The 23,292-nt window shown below is 46.6% G+C and overlaps 1 protein-coding gene across 3 annotated transcripts in view; it reads left to right on the top strand.

Annotated features, from left to right (window-relative positions):
• The first annotated feature begins 5,567 nt into the window (after positions 1 to 5,567).
• The window catches only part of LHFPL2 (LHFPL tetraspan subfamily member 2), a 168,056-nt gene continuing 150,331 nt past the window's right edge, over positions 5,568 to 23,292 (top strand). For 2 of the 3 annotated variants that reach the window (XM_068535549.1, XM_068535547.1), the window contains exons 1-2: positions 5,568 to 5,941; positions 19,493 to 19,570. The gene's annotated coding sequence lies outside the window, so the exon portion shown is untranslated. The other variant, XM_068535550.1, reaches the window with a different exon arrangement.

Raw genomic sequence — 23,292 nt, 5'->3', positions numbered from 1 at the left:
AATAACAAGTTACTCCAGGGCCATTTGGAAGTAAGTAGAGTACATGTTATAATCCATAATACTAAATATTTTTATTATCAATAGAAAATAATATATATTCTAACTCTAGCACTGTGTGAAAATAGGGTGCCCAACAGTTGCTAGTTTTACAGATATACATGTTTATGCTCCGTGTTTCCAGAAAGAGAATTGTAAGAGAAAGAAAAAGAAAAAAAAAGTTTCTTATAGGCCAGGTTTTCAGATTGGAGATTAGGTTTTTTTCAGTCTGGGTTATATTAGGCACAAATATCCTCTTCACAATGCAAGAAAACAGCAGGAATTTCCTCAAATTCTCATCCTAGCATTGTTATTAAAACAGGCTGAATATTTTCCAAATTTCATTGTAGGTACTAGTGAGGGTAACAGTAAAACCTTATCTATTAGAGGTCTTGAGAGCAACACATAATTCATAATCGAAAACATAAAGCTCCTGCAAGCACAAGTCAGGGACCAGATGCACAGCATTGTCCTTACAAAGGGCTACAGCATGCTTTCTCGGGGTGGTTTTATGTGTGTCATGAATACTGTAAGACAGCTAATCCCCCAAGCTTCTTTGTATTTTGTACCTCTTCTGAGAAAGGTTTGTAATCCAGGAAAATGTCTGCAGGTGAACATTCAGAGTGAATAAAAGTTCAGTGAATTGAGTTTGCCAGTTACATATTATTGAGCAGCTAAGAATGTTGCAGAATTTGCATGCAACTTATAAAGCAATATTGCAATAAAACATTCTCTCATATGGAAATTTCCACCTCACTTCACGGTAAGCTCAACTGGATGAGGGCCAGATACATTTGTTTATGGCCGTGATGACATAATAGGAGGAAATAAATGAAGCACCTTCTTGGGTTTAGTTTTGCCAGAGTCACATGGAGTCTAGTTCTGGAACTAGAGGCAGGAAATTTGACGATTACTTTAGGAGAAGTCAGTGGCAAATTAAGACTATTGCTTCATTGATAGAAGAAAGGAAGGCCTGGAGGTAGATACTGTGGCTGGAAGATAAAAGTGGCTGACAGCCCTCAGTTTCTTCCAGAAGAGAACAAATGCCCACAGTTCAGTGCTCTTATTTCTCTCATGACTTAGCTGTGGTGTATTTTCAGGGCCATGTTTCTCCTTGGCTTGAGTGTGGACAGTGTCCTTAATAGATCCGTGAGGGAAAACGAAGTCTTTTCTACAGTTCATTGAGATTTCATCAGGAGCCCATGGCTGACTTGGTCCTACTGCCGTCCCTTTATGTGGTTATTGGAAAATCCTACATGCTCATCTGCACTTGTAATATTTGTTCTCAGTTGGAGACATTTTGCTATCCTCATTCAACAGATAGTCTAGCACCTTGGTAATGGCGGGAAATTTCTTTTGTATTTACAGGCTCAATTTTCACCCTTGACTTAACTGCCAGCTGGAAGCAGAAATTGAGATATGACATTACTAAGTCCATTGGAGACTTCGGCCAGGTCATTCCTATGGCCCGAAAGATGGCTTCTATCTCACATAGATCAGAGAGCACTAATTTTAATTGACAGAGCCCTTTTAAATCAGTAGAGTCCTTCAAAATTGCCTTTTATCAACATGTACTTGTCAAGGAAAATGGATTCTTAGAATTTCAGATGGCTTCTTTGTATAATTCGATCCATGGAATAAAAGGGCAGAATGAAAATTTTGAAGAGAGTGATTTTTCAGAGGACCCCAAGTTGGTAAACTATAATTTTGCTAGTTTCCTTGAAGAGATTCTCAGCTTAAACTGTTTCATTTTTTATGTGATCTTCAAAAGACATGGATTTTCAAGTTTGTGTCTAGCACTGAAATCCTATGATCACAGTTTTAGGAAACAGCAAGCTCTCAGAATTGGGGGGGGGGGGCTGGTTCTGAGTGGTAGATTTTTATGAAGATGAGGAGACAAATTTAAAGTTAATCAACGAAATAGAGTTATTTGTAGTGAGGTGGATGGACCTAGAGTCTGTCATATGGAGTGAAGAAAGTCAGAAAGAGAAAAACAAATACCGTATGCTAACACATATATATGGAATCTAAAAAAAAAAAAAGGTTCTGAAGAACCTAGGGGCAGGACAGGAATAAAGACGCAGACGTAGAGAATGGACATGAGGACACGGGGAGGGGGAAGGGTAAGCTGGGGCAAAGTGAGAGAGTGGCATGGACTTATATATACTACCAAATGTAAAATAGCTAGTGGGAAGCAGTAGCATAGCACAGGGAGATCAGCTCTGGTGTTTTGTGACCACCTAGAGGAGTGGGATAGGGAGGATGGGAGGGAGATGCAAGAGGGAGGAGATACGGGGATATATGTATATGTATAGCTGATTCACTTTGTTATACAGCAGAAACTAACACACCAATGTAAAGCAATTATACTCCAATAAAGATGTTAAAAAAATAAATAAAGTTAATCAATATTCAGTATGCTGACAATCGTAATATATCCAATGTATCTGTCATAAATGCATAGTTTATTTACATTCCAGGTTCATACTCAGAATAGGATAAAAAGTGTTCACATGAAAATACCTAGCTTTGTTGATGCCAGTTACACTAGGTGGGGTATAATGTTCAGAGAAGTGAGTGATCTGCACAGGCAGGTAAGTTCAGAATCACAACATTTTAGCCAGGCACCACTGTAATTTTACCTTATGACCCACTGGCTCATAATTACTTTCTCCCAAGGTCTTCTTGTCATCTGACCAAACATTGTAGGTACCCTTTAATTTCTTATAATTTCCTCCTCACTTATCTCCCAGTAAATATTTCTTAAACATTTGGCTGAAGCCCATGATAGAAGCAGCACTCACAATAACCCAAAGTTCCCGCTATTGTTCTTTCTCCAGCCCTGCCTTTCCAGAGAACTTGGCAGGCACTTTCTTCTTGAACTACACCTTTTAGCCTTTCTCTCCTTCTGTCCTCCCTCCCCTGCCCATGCCTATTTTCTTGCTTCCTGTTAAGCATAATTTATCTACTCTTCAGATCCAAATGATCCTATCTGGGGATACTTGCTTTGATTTTAGTCCAAATAGCAACAAACGTGGTTCTGAAAAAAACTTTCTTTTTAGATTTCCCAGGTGGTTCTCCTGTGAATTCAGTAACACAAGGTATAAAACAGGTGTAAACTCCCTTTTTTACACATTCCGGTAGGTATTTACTGTGTCAGGCATTGCGAAAGATACACAGATATGAGGCTTGACTCTAGCCCTCAAAGAGACTAAACTGTAGATGAGGCATCAATTCAAGTTACATAGATATGAAACATAATACAACTCAATAATATGGATCAACCTGTGATGCCATGTTCAAGTACCCACCGTCCACGAGGGCAGACACTTTTGTGTTTCTCTTTATTCGCCGATGCATTCCCAGTGCCTGAAACAGTCCCTGGCATATAGTAAGTGCTCAACAGATGTGTGGAATGAAGTAGAATCTATTTTCTAAGCATGGAATTCAGTACAGTACAGTCTACTCTGTTACCAGCATGTTTCTGTAATGAAAGCATGTGTAACAGAAATTAACTCATTCATGACTGATATGTAGGGAAAGGATATTAGTAAAATGCAGTGGTTACGTTGGCTCATATGCAATTGTTGCCAACACCTTAATATTCTGCACCATCAAGAAACAGCAGCTGCAAACAAAACACAGCAGAATGCCAGTTGGGGAGGACACACAGTGCTATGCCCGATGTTCATTCACTCCATGTTCTTTCTCTTGGATTGGTTTGACCGTGAGCTCTAACTTGGGAGGGGTGAATTCACCACTTACTTGTACATTTTGTGCTTACCTTCCTAACTCAGCAGCCTCAAACAACTCTCCTTCCAATCTCTTCATCAGTTACTTCCATCTTTTTATAAAGGTAAAGTCCTATATTTATATTTACTGTAATATTTATTAGGAATTGAATGTGGCTCTTAAACTCTGCTAGCATGTTTTTTGGAATGGTTACTGTTTTTGTTGGTGCTCTGGTTGCAGTGTTACATAACTTCTGAGTTGTTTCTTATCCTATTTCCCCCATAAGCCTTGTTATTTCTAGTGCATGATTTCAAAAGTGGGAAGATCACACACATCCTTTTATAGAAGAAACGTTGTACTACAAACTTCATTTTCAACGAAGATAAGTGGGATTTGGCTGTGGGAGAAGATGAAAGACAGCATTCCAGTTCTGGCAAGAGCATCAGCACCTCCCATGTTTCATACAGTATGGAACCTTCGGGGGGAGGGGAGGATCCCCCCCCACGCTGGTGAGAGTGCCAGGCTCCAAGGAGTGGGTAGGTGGATGGCTTCGAATGGAAAAGTTTTTAAGTTATTCGTAATTTTCTGTGGCAAAGTGCCTCTTAGAGCTTCTAGAACAGGAAGTAGCCTGCCAAAGCGGTGTTCTAGAACCATTAGCGTGTAGGCTAGGAGTGTGCAGATGGATGCCAGTGCAAAGAGGGCCAAAGCAGGGAACCAGGGAGGAGGTCACTGAAGCAATGAAATCCCGAATCAGCGAGAATTAGGAAGGTAGCAGGGGGCTTGGAAAGGACGGGGCAATTGGAAGGGCCTTAAAGAATCAATGGGAGTGGCTATTGGCAGTGGTGGAGAAAGGCCCCAAACTGACTGCTAGGGTCTGAGTTCAGGCGACTAGTGGCTACAGGTGACCCAGACGAGAGGCTGAGAAGCTGAGGACAGGAGCAAGTTTGCCAGGAAAAAAAGACAAGAAGGGTTTGCCTGGCAAAATGCTGCGTCCCGACGTTGAAATCACAAAGAATCTTGTCACCTTAATTCGTGGCCATTTAACTCTGGGTTCTTTGCTCCCCACCCTGGGGGCGGTGGGGGGCAGTTAGTGAGTCCCCTCTCTGGGCAAAGATGCCTTTCCAGACTATTAGCTAAAGTGCCTTAGAAATTCACCCCGAAACCATATTTTAAGTTCAGGGGAGGATGTTTCAGGATCCCAAGCAATCAATTTACGTATATTCTTTGCGGCTGTTCGCACTGAGTTTCCTTTCTCAGAGACTCCCAGGGCGAGGAACTTTACGCCCGGACCCTCGACTCCGGGCGAGGAAGGCGAGGATGGGGGTCCAGGCACCCCCAGCCCACCCTCCCGCTTTGGATTCTCCAGGACCAGCGGGCGGACATTCTTCCCGCTCGGGCCCCGCCTGGGGAACCGCTCCGGGCGCTGCCGAGCACGCTCTCCGCCGAAGGAGTCCGGGCTCTCACCCCCGACGCCGACTTCGCCGTTCCCCGCCTCCCCGGCCGGGCGGTGCGCGCTCTCCGGGCTCCGAAGACGATTTCCCGGAACTGTGCTCGGAGGTTTCCCGGCGCGGCTCGGGGGACTTTGGCGGGACTCCGGGAGACGCTGCCGCCGCCCGGCGGGCGCAGGGACCGGCTCCCAGGCCCCCGGGCCTCCGCCCCTCCTCTCGGGGATCCCCTTTCGCCCACACCCTCCCGGGCCCCGCAGGACACTCCCCCCGGAGGCCGGGCCTCGTCCGCCCGCCCCCGCCGCGTCCCCGGCCGCCCGCCCCGCCCCGCGCGCCGCGCCGGGAGAGCCCCGGGCCCCGACCCCTCCCCCCGACGCCGCCCGAGAGCGGGACGCGGCGGCGATGGTGACTGGGCAGCGGCGCGGGGCCGGGTCCTGGGCAGGGAGCCTCGGCGGCCTCTTTCTTTCTCTGCCCCCGCCCCTCTTTCCCCTTCCTGCGTGCTAGCCCCGGCAGCGGCCGAGGTCGGCGCTCTCTCCTCGCCTCCTCTTCCTCCTCCTCCTCCTCCCCTGCCCGGGGACCCTCTCCCCTCCCTCAATCGCCCCCTCCTCTCGCCGCCTCCTCTCCTCTCCCCACCCCTCCCTCCTCCTCCTTCCCCGAGTGGCCGGCCGGGCCAGAGAAAGAGAGACCGAGAGAGAGAGCGACAGAGGTGGCTGCGAGGAGGCGTAACGGTAAGCCCCGGCTTGGGGAAGGCAGCGGGCTCGGAGCCGGGATCGCCGAGCCGGGACCGGCTGAGTTGGAGTCGCCGGGCCCGCGCGCTCTGCGGAGGGAAAGCCCGCAGCCTCCGCCAGGTAGGGCACCCGGCGCGGGGCTCGCGGAGCCGTCGGCGACCAGCGGAGTCCGGGTTGCGTGCGCGGCGGCCGGCGCGGGAACTTCTTCCCGGCGCCCGAGGAGCCCGAGGGGAGGGAGGACCGAGCCGGCGAGGCGCTGGCGGGACGGTTGCTGGACGCTGGGAACGGGAGGGAGCGCCGCTTCGGCTCTGGTCGCCGTGGTCGCCCGCAGCAGAAGTGGAAAAAAGTTGTGCCTGGAAAGACGATTTTCCGGGAAGCCGGCGCGAGCCCAGCTCTCTCGCCGCTGCCGGCGGACTGAGACCGGCGCTCGGGTCCCGGGCGCAGCTTGGCGCGGGGCTCGGCGCGCCTGGTACCGCGCCCGGGGGCCGCCCCGCGGTCGCCCCCGCGGGGCCCGGTCTGCGGCGTGTGGGTCACGCCGGCCACAGACGTCAGCGGCTTCTCAGATCTGGGCTGCATTTTTGTGGGCAGCGCAGGGATTGGGGGTGCGGGCTGGAGGAGGAGGAGGTGGGCGTGGAGTGGGGAAGACCACATCTGGCCTGAGTGGGTTGAACCCAAGGGATGGGGTGAAGGACAGCGGGGGACTCTGTGTTTCCGGACGTTTTTTAGGCACAGAGTTGTGTGTGTGTCCTTTTTTCCCTTTCATTCAGCTGTCTGGTGTCCTTTGAACTCAGAAGGGCGAAAGCATTTTCTTCAATCCTGTTCACCTTTTCTCCCGTTTCAGGAGGGAGGGTCGTGAGTTTTATGAGAATCCTTGAGCTGTTTCCTCAATGGGAGTAAAGTCTTACCCCCCCCATCCCACCCCCACCCTCACTCCCACCTGGGCTATTTCCTGTATTTAGCGCGTTTTCTACTGTGATTGTGTGCGTTCATGTAGGTTTCCATCAGCGACCCACAAGTAAAAGGAGAGCTGCTGTCTGAAATCGCAAAGCGGCCTCTGTAGACAAGTGTGTGCTGGAGCCCGAGCGGGGAGAGGTGTGGGCGGGAGGGAGAGGGGGAGCTGTTAGAGCCTGGTGCGGAGAGTTAAACCTGAGTAACCGAGTTCCGAGGGACGTTTCTCCTCCGCACGTTGCTTTTGCTTCGCCCATTCGCCTGAGAGAGCTCCACCCGCGCCAGGTTTAAGCGATGATGGATGCGAATTTCTTTGGCGTTGCTCTTTCCCGGATATTCCTCTTTTCTACTGGTCCTCTTTAAAAAACGACTTCTCCTTTTCAAATGTAAGAGATAGGGAACACATGCTGGTGGGGAGATTAAATGTTTTTACAGATAGGGAAAAGAAAACCTAAGATGCGCATTTCTTTTTGCTGTCATACTGTGATAGACTTGTTATTAATCTTTGTCAGAGATCTGATTCTGATGAAATAATATTGAAAGAGTTTGAGGTAATACCAGATAAAACCCAACGTCATGATAATATTTTTAATAAGTGGTCACACAGGGAGCAGATAGTGTGTGTGGATTGTTGTGGTGTGTTTGCAAAGGGTGCAGCGAACATTTTATGCCAGGAAAAAAGACATTGTGTGGTGCAGGAGTTGATGGGGTTAGGGAGGGGAAATCATTTGTCTTCAGAGCAGTCCAATTAAGAAGAATAATTACACTGCAAATGAACATTCTTGAATATATGAGTCGCGAGACATGAACCAGTAATTTGTCTATAGGAAGGAAAATGAATCTTTGTGGATTAGAGCAAAACGGTGCCTTCTGGAAAAAGTAATATATGCTCTTTATGCATGTGGATGGGCTCAGATGTGTGGACTGACGAATTAAAGAGATTTTACTGCATGTAGTGTTTGGGCAGGGCAGGGAGGAAAAGTCCATAGTAGGAGAAGATAGAAAATATATAGAAAAGTATCCATTTTTAATGGACAACATATACAGCTTCTCAACTTCTTTATTGCAAAGAATTGACAAAAGAGGAGACCAAAATGTAGGAGACCCAAAATTGGGACTGTTGAATTTCCAGAGGTGTCACTTACTACCTGAACCTGGGACAAGTTATTTAATTTCTCTCAGCCTTGGTTTCTGTGTCTGTAAAATGATGGTAATAAAGTTCAAGTCAAAGAATCACCTGGAAGTTTAACTATGATTATGTAGTTTTGCATAGAACTTAGGGTGGTCCCTCACGCTGGGTAAGTGCTCAGAAAAGGTTGATGATGGTTGTCAAGTATTTCAAATGCCCGGGAGAAAGCAGTGCCATTCAGAGAGCCGGGCTGCAAGGGGAGCTGACTTTGAGCGACTGCTGATTTTAGGTCGGCTGATGGGCGACCCTTAATTGAGGCTGTCCCTGTGCCCCCAGCAGCCCACACTCAGAAACATTTGATCTTTCTAGAACTTGTAGGCTGCATCTTTTTGGCCCCTCTAGTCAACCTTTTCTGGGACTCCAGCTGTGGGGAATGTGTAGTGCAGGTCTGAGGACCTGAGCACAGGTGTGGCCTGTAATTCCAAGCCTCACTGCCCCCTTGCAAAGGAACCTTCTCAGGTTCCAGGTGCCGCCAAAGTCAATATCGACATTTTATTTAAGAAAAAAAAAGAAAACTTGAGTGGTGGACATGGTGTCTCTCTTGGGAATTCTAAAGCAGTGTTTTCTCAGTGTTTACGGCTCTTAGAAAAATACAAATAGTAAGCAAATACGTGATCTCTAGAATTTATTCCAAAAAGCACCTTTAAAGTATGTCTTGGGGTTAATGGAACATTGCCCAGTTTTTCCTAAGGTTGTACCTAGTTGCAGAATGAACAAAAGGCATTCTTAGCAAAACAGTAGTATTTGGAGCTGGGGAACTATGCTGTATATTTCTTTTGTAATCTGGGAGGAATGCCTGTTTGCTCATTCATCCATTCTTTTATCCAGTCATTCAGCAAATACCCATGGAGCCTCTTGCATGGGCCAGGCTCTGTTCTGGCCTCTGGGAGCATAGCAAGAACCAAGAGCAGGCCTCTCCACTCCCAGAGCACTCATTCTAGTTGGAGAAGCAAACTCTGTGTGCGAAGGACCTCCATAAACCCAAGAAGCTCTCTTTTTTGTTTAGGAGTGCCTGCGCTGGGAAAGCAGCGTGCTGGGCGTGCTTCTCTTCCACAAGCCAGCCGGCTTGGAGGGAAGTGATCTGGCTGGGGGTGGTGGCCAGGACCAGCTGGTCCTGTGGGTCCTCCACAGGGAGAAGGAAGAAGGGGGAGCCTGTTTCTTTCTGTGCTTTATAATAAAGCATGTGTCCTGTTTGAGTAGAATCACCAGCCAAAGTGCCACGAGAACAAACGGGTTTTTCTCCGAAGTGAGACTTCACAGCCTTAGAAAGGCAAAGAAGGAATCAAAGGTCAGATCTGATCATCAGCTTATAAAACCCAGATTGTGTCCAGGGAAGAGTCTGGTCTGGTACTTAAAATACTGGACCCTTTGCTGTAGGAGGCGGGCCCGAGAGTAAAGGGAAGAGTGGAGACTTAGTCCCTCATGTACCTTCAAGGTTTTTTTCTCCCATTACTTTTAAGGTTACAGTAATATCTGGTACAGTAAGAATGCATTCTGTTTGGAGTCTAGAAGGCTCGAAATGGTATAAGGTCATCAGGGCACTGAGAGTAGCTGTTTGGACTAGAGGCAGAGTGGTGTAGGGAAGTCCCTGAGGGTGCTGGGTCTTGAGTGCTGAGCTGGGGAGTCTGAACTTCAGCTCGAAACCTGTGTGGAAGATGGGGAACTTGCAGCAGTGGTTGGCTGGTCTCCTGAGGTTTACTCAGGAGTGAATAGTGAATAGTGAATAGTGTTCAGGGTGAGAGTAATCTGTGTCCTTGTAACTGAATTTTTCTCTTTCATCCTTTCAACGGGACTAACGGGTAATCAAGCCCCTGACCTTGGCCTTCAATGACCAGACTCTTACTGGTGTTATTTTGCCGACTTGTGAGACCTGTTTATTGTTTTCAATTGAGATAATTTAGAGGAATGTACACAGAATGGCTCTGAACATTTTTAATAGCTAGGATGTACAACTGATAAAATTGACCCTCCTCCAGCCCCGACACATCTACATATTCTGGACAGACTGTGTTCTTCCCCGAATTCCTAAATAGAAACCCTAATCCCTCATTGTGATGGTACTTGGAGGGGGCACCTTTGGGAGGTAATTAGGTTTAGATGAGGTCATGAGGGTGGAGCCCCCATGATGGGATTAGTGTCCTTCTAAGAAGAAGGAGAGAGTCTGGAGCATGCTCTCTCCACCATGGTGAGACTGTGGCCATCTGCAAGCCAGGAGGAGGGCTTTTCCTAGGAACCCAGTCTGTAGGCACCTTGAGAACTTGTACTTGGAGAACTAGTGTTTTCCTTTCCACCAGGGACAAGGCTTATCTGCCTTCTTTTTTGAAGTTACCATATGGCCCTCAAGGGGCTGTTAATTTGAATTTCATTCATTTGTGGAATAAAATAACGTGTGCAAAGTAGGCCCCAGTGAATGCCTGTTAAAGGACAAGCATGCTATTTGATTTGTGTACAGCCTTACTCCTCTTACTGTTGTGGATTTAGGGTATGGCCAGTGGGAATTATTAATCATCGTTAGTCTGTGTAACCAGCAATAATGCCTCGCCTTGCTCTTGCCTGCCTAACTGATCTGCCATTGAAAGGAAAACTGGTAGCCTAGACAAGACTGCAAGGATGTAGGCTAAAATTATGACTGGTTATTTTGGACTCGTGGGGTTACAGGTGACTATTTTCTTTAGTTTTCTGCTTTTCAGATTTTTTAAAAGTAGATGTTACTTAAAAAACCAGAACAAAACAGTTGTTGGTGTTTTCTTCCATTCTTTTTTTGTGCAAAAGTGTATCAGCAGTTTTGGCCACAGCACCATACACCTCCTTACATCTGGGTTACATCCATGGTAAAGCAGGTCTCTGTCTTTAAAAAGAGTTGAAATTCCTATTTGTTGTAAACGTAGTTGTGGAGGAATGTAACCAGGCCTGGGTCCTGTGACCCAGAGCCAGAATGGGGAAGCTTCCTGCCAGCAATAGGGAAGGACCCACTCCTTCCTGTCGGTACACTTTGTATGTTTTCAGAAACACTGTTAAGTGTGATCTGAGAGGTGTTTCACTTCTATATCTAAATGTGTAAACATCTGTCAGATTGATATGTACCTAATTAAATATCTATAAATATATACACATATAAATATACTATACTCACATGTGAGTTGTTTTTTTTTTTTTTTTTCTTGTTTTCAGTTGTTTCAGTGTTCAGTAGAACTCAAACCAGCAGTGAGATCTTAAATATCCCTTTAGCATCAACTTCCCCACATTCCCGGAAAGTTAGAGGGACTCTCTTTCCCCTACTGATTCTACTGTTCAGCGATTTCTCTCTTTCCACATTGAGCTGTGTTGTCAAGGGCACCTGGAGTTCAAGCTTCCTTTCTCCTGGGGCAGGCTGCAGTTGGGCTGAATTTCACATGTTGTTTTCCGGTCTTGAGGCAGTTAGCCAGTTGTTTAAAGACGCCTGTAACTGCATAGACAGTAGCCACATTTAATCTTCAGATAAGTGGTGCATGACACACTTATTACTCAGGACAAATTAACCTCTTAAAAATTTATAACTTTTCTCTCACCCATAGGGATCAAGTTTTCTGAAATTAAAAATAATAGACTGGCCAGTCTTGCAACTACAGACTTACCAGTAATTCGTGTTTTTGTGTTTATAAATGGCTACCCTTTGTATATGAAATATACACGTAAGGAAAACACGGCTCACAACTTGAAAAACAATCTAAAATCACATCTTTTTTTTTTTTTTTTAATGTCCATTAAACATTCCTAACTGTCCATTCCTAGAAGATGATTCTGCACAGGGAAGTATGTCTAAACAGATATTTACTCTGTCATTTGCTCATTCTTACAGTAGCCATTTCAGGGCTTTTCTGTGCTGGAAGCTTATAATTTACCAACCTGATTACGATTCTGCACAGATCCATGCTGTAATATGTAGCCTAGGGTGCCAGCTTACACAGGTGACTATAGGTCTTTGGGTTTGAATCCTTTCGGAAAATGGGTTGCTTAGGTTGTCTTGTCTTTTTTTTTTTTTTAAAATGTGTTTTTTCCAATTTGTGCTTGGGTCTGTTCTTTTCTTGATTAGTAAAGAGAAGGTAGCATTAAAGGGAGCTAAGCTGATGTGGGGAATGTTTAAACTATAATCCAAAGCCCAAAAGAATGGTAGCCGGTGCAGAGGCCATACTGAATAATAAGAACACAAGTGGTGGTAGCGATGAAGAGATGGGGCAGGTTGTGTATACACCTGTGTGGACAGGTGGCCGGGGGACTGTTGAGGATAGTCTGGTCAGCTGTGCTGCACAGGGACCACTGTTCCCCTTGGTCTGGAAACTCGACTCATGGACCCTAAGTATGTTAGCTTTCTTAGCAGCTACGTTAGTCAACAAAACTTACATGTTTTTAAAAAAAATTTAAACATTTTAAAACAACTGTCGTCAGGTTAGATTTCCTCTAGCTTACATATGTGTATTTGATTTTTTTAAAAATTATTTTATTTATTTTATTTTTGGCTGTGTTGGGTCTTTGTTGCTGCACGTGGGCTTTTCTCTAGTTGCGGCGAGCGGGGGCTACTCTTCGTTGTGGTGCGCGGGCTTCTCATTGCGGTGGCTTCACTTGTTGCGGAGCACGGGCTCTAGGAGCACCGGCTTCAGCAGTTGTGGCACGTGGGCTCAGTAGTTGTGGCTTGCGGGCTCTAGAGAGCAGGCTCAGTAGTTGTGGCGCACGGGCTTAGTTGCTCCTCGGCATGTGGGATCTTTGTGGACCAGGGCTTGAACCCGTGTCCCCTGCATTGGCAGGTGGATTCTTAACCACTGCACCGCCAGGGAAGCCCGTGTATTTGATTTTTAAAATCTTGGCCATAGGACTTCCCACTTCTTCTTGTCAAATTTCAGCTTTCTCCTCCTGGTGTGTGTTGTTCAGCCCATCGGGATGATTTTGAATTCTCACCGGTTGTCCCTCATGTCAGCCACCCCTCTGGGCTGAGTGCTGTTCTTTGACCCATTCTGCTCACCAGTCATCCAAGTTCTTTGAGTGCTTTTCTGCCTCTGCTCTGTTCAGCCTCCCCAGTCATTCTCCTCTTAGTAACCAGGGGCGTGTCAGCCTTTGCAGGCAGCTAGAGGGCAGAGGGTTGGAGTCTGTGCCACGATACAGAGGAAGCTAATCATACTCGTGACCTCGACCTCATTAACATTGTGCTGGCCAGAGCGAGCCAGCATTCCGTAGTGTTGTTTGACTTTGGATGGTCTCTACTGATTTGTGGTCGTGGGGTCCATATTCCTGCCCCCTCAGGGAGCCTGATAGGTAGAGGAGCCGGAGGAGAATGTAAGGGACGTCAGTACTTACCACCTCCTTTTAATGCCCTAAGGTGGGGCTTTGGATTGCCAGCTGTCACTGGGCCCCACTGATGGTTATCTGGCTCCAAGACAAAGCAAGTCTGAGAAGACTTGTGTAAGGATCGTGAGGGCAGAAGGCCTCTTAGAGTGTGGAGTCGCAGTGGGTGGGCTGGTGAGCTGGTGCCTCTCCAGGTGGGGTGAAAGTCTCCCCGTGGTGGCACTCTCCATGCCTTAAAGCAGGGCTCCTCACGCTTGAAGGTACACAAGAATGATGTGGAATCTTGTTAAATGGCAGATTCTGACGAAGCAGTCCTGGGCTTCTGCACTGCTGATAGGCTCCCTGTGAGGCTGGTGCCACTGGTCCTGTGGAGCAAGGCCTCACATAGACTGGGACACGACTGAGGCTGCGGATTAGTCAGCCGGAGACTCAGACCTGTAAAGGCTGACGCCGGGAGGGTACCTGTAGGGGCTGGTTTAGAGTTTGTTGCCGGCTTCTTGGGGCTGTCTTTATTGGGATAACCCTGAGGGCTCTCAACCCTGTCACTGCCATTCGGGCCTGTAACAGCCCCAAGGAGAAGCTGTGGGGTGGGGATTCCTTTCCATCCTTAGGGCAGGGAGGGAGGTCGTGGAAGGTCTTCCCGGTGGAATATAGTTATTAAGCTAAAGGGAGAGGTTTTGTTTTTGCTACATTTTAATGAAATTGACTTCCTCATTACCTGATGATTATATTCCATAATTTTAACTACTTAAAGAAGGCTCTGACTTCCTCCAGTTAAGCCTGCCTTTTCTCACGTGCAGTATCACTTTGAAGTTATGTGACTACAACGTTTTAAAAAGTTACATATTGTTTCCTTTGGAACATTGTTTCTGAAACTTGCCTGACCCTCTGCTGGGTGCTGGTTAGACCTATGTGTTCTCAGACCCTGCCCTGGAGTTTTGACTTCATAGGTTTGGTGTGGGTCCTGGGAATCTGAATTTTTTGAACAAAGTGTCTAGATGGTTTTTATAATTGGGCATGTTCTAGAAACACCATTTTTGAGAAACATCAATTTAGAAACCTGTCTATCTGAGCCTGTGTTATCAGTCATGTCTGAGGGGCACCCTTACCTGTTCTTTTCTAGGCCTCTTAGATACTTGGTTGTGAAGGGCTGGCTTTTGTCCCATTGGACCCACTTCAATTTTTATCTTGACTCATGTTTTCATTCTTACAGTAAGGCTCTTTCTTATCTTGGATGGGACCAAATCAGAGTCCCTTGTCAACAGTGTAAGAGTCAGTGCTGAAGCCGTTATTTTTAGGAAGGTTTTACGGACACTGATTATTAAGTGCTTTGGGGCATTCTTGGAGATACTGGGCTGTACACTTTGGGCCTCTGCAGAGAAAGGAATGTCTTGAGGCCGACTTCTCCCACTCTCTCCCCTGCTTGGGTTCAGACACTGGAGATAACATTAGCGTGTCCCCTTCCTCAGTAAGCGCTGACCAGAAATGGATGGAGAAGGGATCCTCATCCTTCAGAGACAGTTTGGTTCTGACCCAGGTGAATTGACAGATGGAGGAGATGGACTTTGCACGTCATTGTATCAACATTAACCTCCATTTTTACAAATGCAGGATCCATCTCACCTCCATCCTAGGAGGTGGAGGTGCTTTCATAAGCTGACACTTATGAAACAAATGAAGTGGGAAGTGGTCAGTGTGATGGGATTGGCGGAGTGTGGAAGGGGCTCTGTAGCGAAAAGCTGGAATTCACTTATTGTTGTGCCTAAAATTTTACCATTAGAGGAATTTGGGTGAAATGGTTCTCTTTAAACCTCTTATTCAACATGTAAGCATCCATAGAACAGGCACTACATTAGTTACTTAGGACTTAACAGGAAGAATTTCATAAAATGCCAGCAAAGATCAGGGTATGAAGAGAGTGGACTTTGATGGGGTGAAGTGTGGGCACTGTGAGGGCAGGGCTGGGGCAGGGCCACCGAGGACAGCTCAGGTGTCCGGAGGAGCCCAGGATACCTGGTGGTGGGGGGCACTAGGCAGAACTAACTCTCATTCACTTAATAGATGTGTGTGTGTGTGTGCACGCGCGTGCACACGCTGTGTAATAGGGGCTTTACTATCTTTGATGATGCATCTGGCATACTTCTTTCTATCTAGTGTGGTCATTTCACATATGCCTGACCAGTTGTAATGAAAAGCCAGGTGATCTAGATATGAAAGTTAAGGTTAAACACCGTAATTGTGCTTGGGATTATGTTGCTCTTTTTTTTTTTTTTTTAGTCTATTTAATTTTGAGAGAGAAGCTCAGGAAATGATCCAGTTTCTGTACCTGCTTATCAGGAGAACTCGGCCAGCAGCAGAAAGCTTTCCTTCTCCACTAAGGGCCTTTTCCCAGTCAGTTTTGAGGAGGGCTTGACTCTTCTGAGACCTCATGCCACCTAGAAAGTGCTTTAGGGCATGCCTTCTCTCTCATAGCTGCAAAAAATATTTACATTTTAAAGAATTTCTCAGCTCTTAGCTGGCTGAAAGAAACTCTGAACTGGGCCATTCTGGTGCCCAGCTGAAGCTTGTCTGAGTGGTCTAGGGTGTTTTCAGAATAGCGTGGAGATGGTGGGGAGAGTCTTTTTGCCACTGCTTGACCAACAGAGAAGTTACACACAAGTACATCCCAGGGACCAGAACTCTGGGAACTTTTACAAACTGACCCACTCCAGAAAGAAACTTGACCCTTCGATGAAACCACGGGAGCTTTCTGGATGGCTTCATTGTTTCTTTTCTGGAGTGGTCAGATTCTGTATCTGGGTGGGAGGAGAAACATTGTCCCTGTTCCTGAAGCTGGAGTTTCCTTTGTCTATTCTGAAATAAAGGAGGGCCACAGAAAAGGATGGGGCATTTCTTAGGGAAATGAAACCCTCCTGAAGTACTACATCCCCACGCCAGAGGTGGGCCCGTGTACTCTTCCTCATGGTCCGCAGGGCTAGCATCATTTCTTAAGTATCGATAAAAACAGCATTGTGTGCACTTCTCTGGCGGTCCAGGGGTTAAGACTCCACACTTCCACTGCAGCGGGCACGGCTTCGATCCCTGGTCGGGGAGCTAAGATCCTGCATGCCTCGCGGTGCGGCCAAAAAAAAAAAACCCCTAAAAAAGCTTTGTGTATTTCCTTTTAAGCATAAATGGACATCACAGTCCCAGTAGAATGTGAGGCCTTGAGCACGGAGGTGCTGTTGGGGTATCAGACCGGGCTATCTCTGTACCCCGTACTCTGCTCACCGCCGCCCCCGTGCTGGCACTGCCCCCACTTAGTGCTTGCTGCCTTTAGGGAGCATCAGAATCACCCGGAGGCTGGTTAAGACACACACTGGCTGGACCCCACTCCCGGAGATACGGAGTCACTAGGTCTGGGATGGGCAGAGAATTTGCATCTCCAACGCGTTCCCAGGTGATACTGATGCCGCTGGTCTGGGGAGCACAAGTGGAGAAGCACTGTGACACCAGGCACTTCTCCACCTTCTGGAGGGTGTGTTGGGACGGGCAGACTCTGCTCCTGATGGCGTGTCTGCCTGAGTGGAATCACTTAATGCTGGAGGAACGGGTAGTTCAAAAGCCGTGGTTTACTGGAGGGAGCCCTAGCCCTGTCTTCTTACCCTGGGGCCTTCTCTCCTGCTCATTCCCACAGAAGACCAGGGATGTGGCCTTTGGGGTAGCTGAGGGGGGGCATTCCTTGCCTCCTTGCAATCCCTTCTCTCTGATGTTGCAGAAAGCTTTCTGGACCATGCCACTCTCCTACAGGAGACCCCTCATGGGCTTGCCATTGGCCTTAAGAGAAAGTCCAAACTCTCCTAAAATGACTGCCAGTCTCCCTCTCAGCCTCTGAAATACTCCTTTTTCTTGTGAACTCACTATGTTCTTCTTGCTTCCTGGGCACCCATTTTGCTGTTTCCTCTGCCTGGTATGCTCGTAGTCTGGCCACCTCTTGCTTATCAGACCTCAGCTTAGCCATCACCTGCTCTGGGGAGCTCCCTTTGACCTCTCTGGGGTCAGCTGGTGCCTCTGCAAAGGCTCCATGTCCCGTTGTATTTTCCTCACTTCAGCTTCTCTCAGCTGTGTCAAGGTCATGATTACCACCCATTTACTTCTCTGTCTTTGTGGACTGTCGGCTCCCTGAGGGCAGGGAACCCATGACATGGTCATTCACATGACTCCAGGCTTGGCATGGTGCCCGGCATATCGAAGGCCTTCTTTTTTTTTTTTTTTTTTATCTTTATTGGAGTATAATTACTTTACAATGGTGTGTTAGTTTCTGCTTTATAACAAAGTGAATCAGTTATACATATACATATGTTCCCATATCTCTTCCCTCTTGCATCTCCCTCCCTCCCACCCTCCCTATCCCACCCCTCTAGGTGGTCACGAAGCACCAAGCTGATCTCCCTGTGCTATGCGGCTGCTTCCCACTAGCTAGCTGTTTTACATTTGGTAGTGTATATAAGTCCATGCCACTCTCTCACTTCGTCCCAGCTTACCCTTCCCCCTTCCCGTGTCCTCAAGTCCATTCTCTAAGTCTGCGTCTTTACTCCTGTCCTGCCCCTAGGTTCTTCAGAACCTTTTTTTTTTTTAGATTTCATATATATGTGTTAGCATACTGTATTTGTTTTTCTCTTTCTGACTTACTTCACTCTGTATGACAGTCTCTAGGTCCATCCACCTCACTACAAATAACTCAGTTTCGTTCCTTTTTATGGCTGAGTAATATTTCATTGTATATATGTGCCACATCTTATCCAGAGAGTTTTTTTTTTTTTTAACATCTTTATTGGAGTATAATTGCTTTACAATGGTGTGTTCGTTTCTGCTTTATAACAAAGTGAATCAGCTATACATATACATATGTTCCCATATCTCTTCCCTCTTGCGTCTCCTTCCCTCCCACCCTCCCTATCCCACCCCTCTAGGTGGTCACAAACCACCGACCTGATCTCCCTGTGCTATGCGGCTGCTTCCCACTAGATATCTATTTTATGTTTGGTAGAGTATATATGTCCATGCCACTCTCTCACTTTGTCACAGCTTACCCTTCCCCCTCCCCATATCCTCAAGTCCATTCTCTAGTAGGTTTATGTCTTTATTCCCGTCTTACCCCTAGGTTCTTTTTTTTTTTTTTAATTTTTATTTATTTTTATTTTATTTATTTATTTTTGGCTGTGTTGGGTCTTCGTTGCTGCGCACGGGCTTTCTCTAATTGCGGCGAGTGGGGGCTACTCTTCGTCGCAGTGTGCAGGCTTCTCATTGTGGTGGCTTCTCTTGTTGCGGAGCATGGGCTCTAGGCACGCGGGCTTCAGTAGTTGCAGCACGTGGACTCAGTAGTTGTGGCTCGCGGGCTCTAGAGCACAGGCTCAGTAGTTGTGGCGCACGGGCTTAGTTGCTCCACGGCATGTGGGATCTTCCCAGACCAGGGCTCGAACCTGTGTCCCCTGCATTGACAGGCGGATTCTCAACCACTGTGCCACCAGGGAAGCCCCCTAGGTTCTTCATGACCTTTTTTTTTTTTTCTTAGATTCCATATATATGTGTTAGCATACGGTATTTGGTTTTCTCTTTCTGACTTACTTCACTCTGTATGACAGACTCTAGGTCCATCCACCTCACTACAAATAACTCAATTTCGTTTCTTTTTATGGCTGAGTAATATTCCATTGTATATATGTGCCACATCTTCTTTATCCATTCATCTGTTGATGGACACTTAGGTTGCTTCCATGTCCTGGCTATTGTAAATAGAGCTTCAATGAATATTTTGGTACATGACTCTTTTTGAATTATGGTTTCGAAGGCCTTCTTGATCATTCTGTGAGATAGCTATGGCGGGGAGGAAACCAAGACACAGGTGGGTTAAGTGCCTGGCTTACCATTACCCTCCAAGTTAAACACCAGGATTCTCACCCACTTCTCTGATCCAACCCCTTGGCCAAGTGACACTGGCCAGGTTTTCTGCTTTGAGGCCAAGGAGCCTTAGGCACGGTCTGCAGGTCTCTACTGGGGCTGTTAAAAGACTAGCTATTCCAAGTTAACAAAAGTGGCCCTCTCCTGTTGTTTTTCAGGTAAACTGGGAAGTGGACTCTTGAGTTCACAGCTGGCCTGTGGTTTTGCACCTCATCAAGGAGCTCCTCCTCGTACAGGTAAGGGGTTGCTTCCTGGATCTGCTCATGTTCAGGCTGGTTGTGGGAAAACTCCAGCCATGCAATGCGCTCTGATAACCACCCCAAGTTCTCATGCATTAAAAAGAAAATCCTTAAATATAGGGTGGCAACTCCTCTAAGAAAGGTGTAAAGGGACTTCCCTGGTGGTCCAGTGGGTAAGCCTCTGCGCTCCCAATGCAGGGGGCCCGGGTTCGATCCCTGGTCAGGGTAATTAGATCCCACATGCATGCCGCAACTAAGATGTCAGCATGCTGCAACTAAAAGATCCTGCCTGCCGCAACTAAAAAAAAAAAAAAGATCCCACGTGCCGCAACTAAGACCTGGAGCAGCCAAAAAAAAAAAAATTAAAAAAACGAAAGGTGTAAAGTGGTCACCTGCCCCATTGAGTTATCGGGTGAAGACGTTTATTGACCTGCCTGTCTTTCTCCTGGATGTTGCTGCCCATCTCAGTGCCCAACGCTCTTTCCTTTTTGCTGGGCACCCTTCACCTCTCCATTTGAGTTGGTGCTTCAGAATTCCTTTTCCTCCTTTAAGACTCAGCCAACATTTCACTTGTTATTTACAAACTGTCTGAAAGAGAGGGTGTTCGGAGCGTAGCCTTTTCCCAGCTTTCCAGCGGAACGAATTGCTGCCCCTCTGCTGACACAGCACACTGCACGTGCCCGTGGTGAGCTTTACTTACTTGTTTGTACACGTCTTTTCCCCTAGTGTGTGAGTTCTTTTTGCTGCCATCTCCTATCTCGCATGGTTTCTGGCATGGAACAGACTTTCAGTAAATGAGTGAATGTTCATCTGAGGAAAAAAAGAAAAAAAGCCCTAGTAAACTAAACTGAGGCACAGCTACAAAAAAATGATAATGTATTCCTAAGCCAATGAGCTGATGTGTAGACTGCCTTTTTGGATTAATGACATGGCTGTTTGCTCACATTACCACGGGTAATTGAGAATGTGCCATAATATGTTAAGTCGGCAGGAGTTTAGATTCTTACCCCTATTGAAAAGGATGAGAAGTCAGGAGTTTTTGTGTCATTGTCAGTAAGGTGCTAACTGACAGCCTGGGACCCTGAGCCACCAGCCCCCTTGGCTGCCCCGGGAGAGACATCTGTCTGCCAGCCCCTGGGAGTCCTGGGCAGCCGCAGGATTGAACGTGTAACCAAATGTATGGCAGTAAGGGAGCAAACAATTGACTTGACCAATTTATAACCCAGAGGAAATAAAAATATTTCTAAAACACAGTTTAGGTTTAAATAATTTTAATAAAAAGCTTTTAAATCATGCATTTCCATTTCCCCTGTAGTCTTAGTATGCTGGGATCTTTGAGAGACACACTGATTGGCTTGATGCCATTTTGCCTCATCCTGTGGGTTGGGAGTAGCAACCCCCAGGGCAGTGGTTTACCTGAACCTGGAGCCAGAATGGGGCCTGGGTCCTTTTAGGAACTGGCAGGTGGCTGAGTTCCCAGAAGCCAGGGTGGAGGTGGGGCGGGAGGGACTTCAGTCTGATTAAAGACCACGGTCACACAGGAGAATGTGGTCTTGAGTGTTCGTTCCTGCCTTTATTTATTTATTTATTTATTTATTTATTTATTTATTTATTTTTGGCTGTGTTGGGTCTTCGTTTCGGTGCACAGGCTTCTCATTGCTGTGGCTTCTCTTGTCGCGGAGCACGGGCTCTAGGCGTGCAGGCTTCAGTAGTTGTGGCTTGTGGGCTCTAGAGCACAGGCTCAGTAGTTGTGGCGCATGAGCTTAGTTGCTCCGCGGCATGTGGGATCTTCCCGGACCAGGGATCAAACCCGTGTCCCCTGCATTGGCAGGCGGATTCTTCACCACTGAGCCACCAGGGAAGTCCCCGTTCCTGCCTTCTTATCCTGCCTCTACATGAACAATACTCATTGTTCAGCCTTTCCATTTGCTTTGTTTGGCTGTGTGCAGCACGAAAGCAAAGAGAAAGAAGTTGTTTTCTGGTTTCTGGGTGTGCTTTCCACAACCTAGTAGAAGTACCAGCCAAGTAGTCTTACATAAAAAAAGCGGTCATGTCTCCATGGTTTCTTCTGCTTGGTGCTGAGCCCCAGCCACAGAGCTGCCTGAAGGAGAAGTTAGTGAAAGGCAAAGGAGTAGAGGAAATTTGACTCTCACCTGACCCTGTTCATCTTAAAGTTTCCTAGGGCTTGGGTAGAGGGAAGGTTTCAGCTTTGCCCAGGGATTTCTAGTCTCCATGGACTCCATTTTGTCTATCATACTTGAAAAATGAACGAAGAAAATTACAGTTTAAAAGCTCAGATGTTAATATATGAGTGAGTTTTAGCTTTTTAGTAGGTTATGGAATCTGAGATATTACCAACTGTTTTCTGTTGTACCATGCCTGCAGAAGCTGAGTGCAAGGTGGTGAGTATGTCTGGTCTTCATGCCGCCAAACACATGGGGAGTACTTCCCAACTGATAATAATTGGCCACTCACTGAGCCCTAGGAGATCTCTGATTCTCAGAGTGTCTCCTGTTTTATGATAACAATTCTAATCTGGTTAGAAAAAAAAAATGAGGCAGGTTAAGTCATCACATTACTGAGCTGGTCCCCCTCCACCCAGGGCATCTCACACATCAATGTGCGTTTGGGCACACTTCACAGAGCTCTCATTGAATCTTGGCAACCCAACGTCATCCTAATTAGAAAGTCCAAGAAGTGATCTAGTTCCTGAATTTCCTTAGAGCTTCTGAACTTTGTTTTGGATTTCTAATGTGGTGTTCTTCTTTCATTCAATTAAATGTTTACTGTTTCTAAAGAACAGTTTTACTAAGAACTGCTAGTGCCCCAGCAGCAGTAAAATTGTGTTATCAGGGTGCACGAGCATGTGTATGTCTGTGTGTGTGTGCGTTTCATATAGCCATTTTGGAGCCTTGGCCTTGATCCAAAGACACTGTCCAGCATGGGCCCCTTGTATCCAGGGCAGACATTTGGGAGCAATCAGAGCAAAGGCAACTAGCAGACACAGCAACTGGTCTGCTGGTCCCGGGCTCCAGTGTCGTTAGCATGCTGGTTTCTGACCAGCCAGTTCCTTTATTGCTGAAATGAGTGGGAACTCAGATTGCAGCTGCTGACAGATACACACACAAAGTGTCACGTCCTCCCTTAGGTGTATGGTTTTTCTGGGTGAAGCCTTTATCTTATCTTTCTCTTAAAGGAGAAGCAAAATCTCCAAAATCGGTTTCCAAGTTTCATTGTAAAGCTGCACCCAGGTATTGACATCTCTGGGGAAGAGTTTGCTTTTTTCTACTTCCAGAACACAGTTGACGCATAATTTGGGAACCACTTTCTACTTTGATCACGTCACTTGTCAGCTGTGATTTGATGGCTGGTTTGTCTTGTCTACTATGGGAGTTTTGATATTGATGTGAAAGAAAAACTTAGAAGTACTTGTTTCCAGGGAACGTTGGTTTTAAGTGGAATATCTTAGGCTTTTGCTTTACAAAAGGACTGTAGGTGTTGTTTTAGATCACTCTCCTGTCCTCTTTCAGTTACGAAATGACTATTTTCTGTTTCTTAAGAGTCTTTTTACGGTTATTATGGATCTGAGTTGGAAGGAGGCCTTCAGATAACTACGTAATAAAAGTAACTTTTTCAAATAGGCGAAAGAGTGAAAAAATTTTCTCTTCCATCTCTTAATGAGAAAGAGTAAATTCCCTGCATTTTAAACACTTCCTTTT

The sequence above is a fragment of the Eschrichtius robustus genome, chromosome 2 (assembly GCF_028021215.1).
Source record: "Eschrichtius robustus isolate mEscRob2 chromosome 2, mEscRob2.pri, whole genome shotgun sequence".
NCBI lineage: Eukaryota > Metazoa > Chordata > Mammalia > Artiodactyla > Eschrichtiidae > Eschrichtius > Eschrichtius robustus.
This window is presented reverse-complemented; position numbering and strand designations above follow the sequence as displayed.